This window comes from Manis javanica, unplaced genomic scaffold (genome assembly GCF_040802235.1).
Source record: "Manis javanica isolate MJ-LG unplaced genomic scaffold, MJ_LKY HiC_scaffold_24, whole genome shotgun sequence".
NCBI classification, from domain to species: domain Eukaryota; kingdom Metazoa; phylum Chordata; class Mammalia; order Pholidota; family Manidae; genus Manis; species Manis javanica.
The window spans coordinates 652577-658884 of record NW_027332170.1 but is presented as its reverse complement, the minus strand read 5'-3'; the positions used below and the strand labels follow the sequence as shown (position 1 = coordinate 658884).

The window sequence follows — 6308 nt, the reverse complement described above, 5'->3', positions numbered from 1 at the left end:
TACAGGGCATCTGGCGCCACTCCAGTTCTGTGGAAGCAACATTATAAGCATATGGCCCACAAGTGCAGGCACCAGAAAGGTGCCTTCACTTTTTAACTGGTTATCAGTCCACAGCTTTGTCTGGTCTGTCTGGATTGCGCAGGCAGGTCCTGACCAGCACTTGCACCCTGCCTTCCCTTATCCCCCACCGGATGCCCTTGGTGGGTTCCCCAGCCACTTGGCAGTGGGATCTGAGGCCTCTCAACTTTTGCCCAACTTCCAGGTCATCAGTGAGGACCTGTGGCCCAATCCCATGCAGTCTTACCTGAGGGGCAAGGTGGCAGGAGAGGGAACTTATGGGAGGTCAGGTGAGGCACCCGGGGAACTGGGCGCGGGCTTGCAGGGTGTCAGCCGGCTTGCTGGGACTGTTGTCCCACAAGCAGACAAGTTGAGGCTCCAAGGAAGTCCCGGGCATGCTGCTCTCCTTTAGGGCATCAGTGAGAGCAGGGAGCTGCAGAATTCAGGAGGTTCTGGTGGGTGATCCCAAAGGCAGGTGAAACAGCGAGGATTGCCCCCAAATCACTTGGCTGCCATGAGGACCCCTGAGGTCCACTTTCCTTGGCTCTCATCCCACAGCCACAGCCACAGCCTCAGGATCCTCCCATACCCATAAGGATTTTGGGGCTCCTTTCTCCCACCCATTGCCCCTTGCCAGGGAAGCTTTGAGTAAAGCAAGACCCTCCACTACAGACACAAATAGCTCTTCCCTTCTTGCCACCCACAGCCCTCTCATGCTTTCCCTATGCCTCTCGCAGTCATGGCCATGATTGTGACCACCCTGCAGGGAATAATGTGGCAGTTAGAAACAGGCACACGTTTTGAGTCACAGGAGAGGAGAGAACACAATTCCTCTTAGGCAAGACCGAGAAATCAAAAGTGAGGTCGTCAGTGTGGCACACCAATGGGAGGCGTAGGTGTGATCTCGTGTGTGTGTGAGAGTGTGTGTGTGTGTTTTCCAGGGATCACACAGTTGCTGAGGTGAAGACGACAGAGCACCCTGCTTCAGGGTCTATAGCAAGCAGCCTAAGAGGCTGCTTTGGAAGGGCCATGGGTGGCCATGTGGCACTCCTGTGGAGAGAGTAAAGGAAGAGAGGACAAGTGGACATGCATTCAGGGTGTGGGACAAAGCAGGCAACCTTCAATAAAGTTGAAAGGCCAATAAGAAGTATGTGCGTCTGTGTGTGTGAGCGTGAGTCTGCAAAGGTGCAAGCTAGGCTATGGGTACAAGCTTGTTCCAGGCAATTGTGTGCACACACCCACCGCCCTGGGCTGGCTGGAGTCTTGTGAGCAGAGTGTAGATGGGTTCCAGGCAGGCAGGGTGGTTCCCCACACAGGATTTTCCAGGGCATGGGAGAGCCTATGACGTCACCTTGTCGACATGTCTAACGCACGATATAGGGCTTAAATGAAGGATTCAAGTGTTCCAGGGTTCGGGGCCCAGTGTGGATAGGAAATATGAGAAGGGCCATTAGGTGGTAGGTCGTCGTGTCCCTAGGCAGGTAGGGAAGTTCTGGAAGAGGGCCCGGTGAGCCAAGAAGATGGCCAGAGGATCCAAGGCTCACTTATGCGTCCTGGTGGCCAGGTCTTGTGCCTGGATGGTGTCATGCCATAGCTCCAGGGCGTACAGACTGCAGGAAGCATTAAGCTGCTTTGCCTCTTTAGGTCATGATGCACACCTCCCAGAGACCCAGAAATGCATGGTGTATAGCTGAGGCAATGAGCATCTGGGGGCCAGGGTTCCCAGATATGTGGAAGGAGGTGGCACTGGCAAGACGTATATGCAGATGCAGGGCAAGCACAGCAAGCAGGGCAACACAGGCAGTAAAGAAACCCTATGTGGTGTTTCTGGCAGAGGTGCCCCCTGGAAGGATCATTCGCTGAGGAAGAAGCCTCATCCCTGTGACACTGCAGTGAAGGTCCTGGCTTCTATGTCTGGGCACTCGTCTGAGCCACCTCATGTGGATGTGCGGAGTGGAGGGGAAGCATGACACTGGCTGGTGCTGGGAATGCGGCATCCGGGACACGCAGCCGCGGGTCCTCTGTTCCACTCGGGTAGCAACTCCCATTTCAGACGGACTGGGCTCCTCTTCCAGAGGCCCTGTGTCAGCACGAGACGGTCACACCCCAGGACAATACCACCACCTAAAGGAGCCCATGTGTCTCACAATTGCTCCTGTGCTATATTCTCGGTGTTCTGCATGTCTAAAATTGTTCTAAAAAATAAAATTATTTGAAAAAAATGTCCAGTAGTGCAGAAAGATGTATGTATGAAACAGTATGGCTGCTGACTGTTGTGGCAGCTGGGTGGCAGGGAGAGTAGCCTGGAGAGGGCATGAGGCTTTCTGGAGAGCGGCAGAGGGCCTCAGGCTGCCTTGGAAAGCTGTCTTCTTAAGCCCTGTGAGGGGACGGACACTCCAGAAGGCTGCTCCCTCGCCATGTCTTTCCACCTGCTCTTCAGCCTCAGACAAGGCCAACCAGGAGGGTGTGACCAGGAAGCGGGTCTCTGCCCATCCCCCAAGGAAATATTTTGGTTCTGTGCTGTGTCCATGTAATGGAGAGCTCTGCTCTTCAGGACACAGTGCTTGCATTTCTGACCCAGAACGTAAATGTTAGGTCGGTCTGGTTCAGTTGGATCCCAAAAGGTTGACAATGACAAATGATCCTCGGGAGTTGAATCAAATAGTTGTGTGTCCTGGAGGAAATAAAATTACCTATTTCTTATTCTTACCTTGGCCTCTTGCTGCTCAACTTACCTTGAGCAAGTCACTTGGACTCTGAAGGCCTTGGTACTTCTGGTATGAGTGGGGACAGGCAAGGAAAAGGAACCCCTTCAGAAGCCTGCAAGAATATTCTGCTCAGGAGAGCGTGGCTGCTGCAGTCATGCCATCACCCAAAGCCTTGCAGGCAGGACAAATTAACAAAAGGACTAAAAGATGATGTGTCATTCTGCTGTATCCAAATTTAATTTCAGTTTCATCTTCAGTATAACTGAAGGTATTTCCTAACAGCAGTGTTTGTTTTGCATAGAAATTGCAATGGTATTAGTAAGGGTTACCATAAGATCTCATGTTCATGTCTTACACAGATAACCTTTTAGATTTTCCTAAAACTTAGAGAAATTGAAAAATTATCTGTTTTTGGAGAATTTCAGAATAGTGAGTTTCCAGTACATTCTACAAGCTTCCCAGTTCTTTTTTATTTGAAACTGTGACATCATTATGGTTTTTGGCTTACAGCTACTCCATTAAAATACATAGGCATTAGATGGTGTATGGGTGTCCTAGGATATGTGACAGTGTTCCCAAGGAAATAACAGATCACACTTCAGGATTTTTAAGGTGTTCTCTGGCCCTGTGGGAGGTCAGTCCTCAGTCATGGGGAAAGACAAAATATGACAAGGTCAAGGTGGAGTTTCTTAGTCGTATGTGATTCATTATCCATGAGAAATATAATGTGAGTGATGGATAACTTTTTCTACTAGCCATTTCTTAAAATTTAAAAAGTTACCAGTGAAATTACTTTTAATAATGTTTTATTAACTCAGTATATCCAAAGCACTAAAATTTCAGCATGTAATCAGTATAGAAATTATTAGTGAACTTTCTAATATTCATTCTTTTTCTTACACTGTTTAAAATCCAGTGTGTCTGACACTGAACATTTCAGTTCAGACCAACTGCATTTCATGTGCCAGTGGCTGCATTTGGCTAGTGGCCACTGCATTGTACCATGCTGTTCCTTTATCCTCAACTGTAGGCAGTCCAGCTGTGTGCCTGGCAAGCCCACTCACTAAGCTAAAAGGAGCTGCCTGGGGGAGGCTAGCTGGCAGTAGTCACTCGGAAGAAGACTGTGTTTGCTGCAGGATATGGTGGCACTGACCATCTTCATGACTTCACCAGGGTCCTACTCTGGTACCCGCCAGTGTATGGATGTGCCTCAGAGCAGGCTGGTGTCAACCAGATAGCAGAATGCTGCTCAAGGTCCAGTGCCGGTTACTTACGGACAATGAATCCCACGGCTATCAAATCTTCTTTCCTCTGTTCAGTTGACATGTTGTGTGGAAGGGAATGTTGCTTACTGAGCATTAAACCAGAGCACTAGAGTTAGAAGTGCCTCAGGCTAAAAGAGAGTGATTTGTACATTCAACAGCTATTAAACCCTTATCACTATTTAACACTATTAAAACCCTTGTCAGATAATTCTGTCATCTACTACATCTTGGGACTGGCATCATTTGTCATTTTTCATCTATGTTGTCACATAATTGGTTCTTGGTATGAAAGGGTGGTACTTTAAATCTATTGAGCATCCTGGTTATTAAGATTCTCTGTTTCCTATTTTTGAAAAATATTTAGAAAATGTTTAGTAGCCATCCACTCTACTTAGGTTTGGCCAGAGTTCCTTCTTTATTTTTGTGGACTGTGGTTTCATGACAGCCTAATTTTCAGAGCCTTTTCTGTACTCTTTTGGTCTGTATGACTTATCTTGTGAAGGTGGGGTTAACACTGGTTCCCACATGTTTAAGAGGGCATAAGATGCTTCCCCTGTTGGGTTCTGGTGATTCTAGGTAGGGGATGGGAATCTTTGGTCCACTTGGATGAAGAGCACTTTCTGGGCCATGCACCTATTGTGGCAGGATCTCTTCTAACTGTAAGGGATTTTACACCTAGGTATTTATCAGGTAGAGAGCTTTTAGTGGTGGGATCCCTGTTGCTTGTACCTGTAAGCTGCATGTGTCTCTGAGTAGGAGAGAGGAGTCTCAGGATTCCAGGTGAATGCTTGATGTGGTGAGATCACTTTAGCTGGTACCCTTGCCACCACCCTTGGCCACCTGGATATCTAGGTGGGGAAGGAGACCACTTTCCCTGGTCACTTGCTGTCAGCAGGGCTTCTGACTGTCCCTCCATGCAGCTTCCTCAGGGCTCACCTGGTGTTTTCAGTGGAACTACCATTTGATTTGGTGAAATGCTGGGCCTGGGCCTGGGCTACCTCTTTCTGATGGGAAGGGACCATAATACCTTGCTATGAAATTGATTATCCATTCTGAATGTCCTTAACCAACTTGATTTCTTCTTTAGACCTTTCAGAGTTCTCCCTTGGCTGTCTCATGTTATTTCCGGTATGCATAGCTGTGCTTATAGAGGGGAATCAGAGACAGCAGCATGTAAAACATCTTATGTCTACTTTAATTACTCTCTGTGCCATTTAAGGGCTTACCTGATTATGTTAGGCCTGCTCAGGCTAATCTCCCAATCAACTGTGCCATGTATCATAACCTAATAATGGGAAAGATATTCTGCCACATTCACAAGTCCCATACTCAGGAGAGTGGGGGCTACATCAAGGGTCATTGGGGATCATCTTCGAAGTCTGTCAGCCACAGAAGGCATATTAAATTAAAGCACTAATTAGGCAATTACCATCCTTTTGGAAGATTGGAACCTGTTAGAAAGGCAAGAAAACTAAGTACTGTTCTAATTATTCTATTTGCTGTAAATGAACTAGATCTAGTATAAGAAATACTCAAAATCACAATGCCCAAATAACTTTCAGAATGTGAATTTTAAAGACTTGATCTAAGTCTTCATTCAGGGCCATGTAAATATCTTCTGTGTGAAAAATATGCTAGTTCAAATAAGTATTGGAAGACTCCACTACCACTTCCCATTTATGTTTTACAGTTTTGTAGAATCACCGCGGCTGCCAGGAGGTAACTTTTATCAGCTTCATGAGCTGGTCTCTCCTGCTCATATTTCCATGTTGGTTTTGGCTGGTGTGAACTAGTGACAGGAAATAAGGGTAGGTGATGATCCTGAGTTTAAATTTTTAGAGCAGGTGAGCACTTAACACTGTCCACATTTATATAGGTTGCACATTGCATAGAATGCATGAATATTGCTTTGGGTATAACAGAGTGTACTCACACCTGAACCAAAAAAGTTTTCAGGCATTAGGAGAAAAATCATTCACTGTGTTTGGACTGGAAAGGAAGCATGATGTAAAATTTGATTTTAAGTAGTCATGGTTTGGGGTGATACTCTTACTGGGGATAATTAGAATTGAATGTGGCAGGCACATTTTTGAATGCAGAGTGTTACCCAAAGGCTTTCAGATTACAACTTGGGAGGCTCCAAGCAGCAATTGGGTGCTTTGGATCATTTACATAAATTTAAGAGATATATGTAAAAAATAAAACCCTTTGTAAGAAACAAGGGTGTTTAAACAGTTAGGTGAATATACAAAAAGGAACTGAACCTTGAATATACTTA

The 6308-nt window shown here is 46.4% G+C and overlaps 1 pseudogene; it reads right to left on the bottom strand.

The window, feature by feature from the left end:
- Positions 1–343: 343 nt before the first annotated feature.
- Positions 344–6308, bottom strand: part of LOC140847604 (uncharacterized) — a 195087-nt pseudogene continuing 189122 nt past the window's right edge.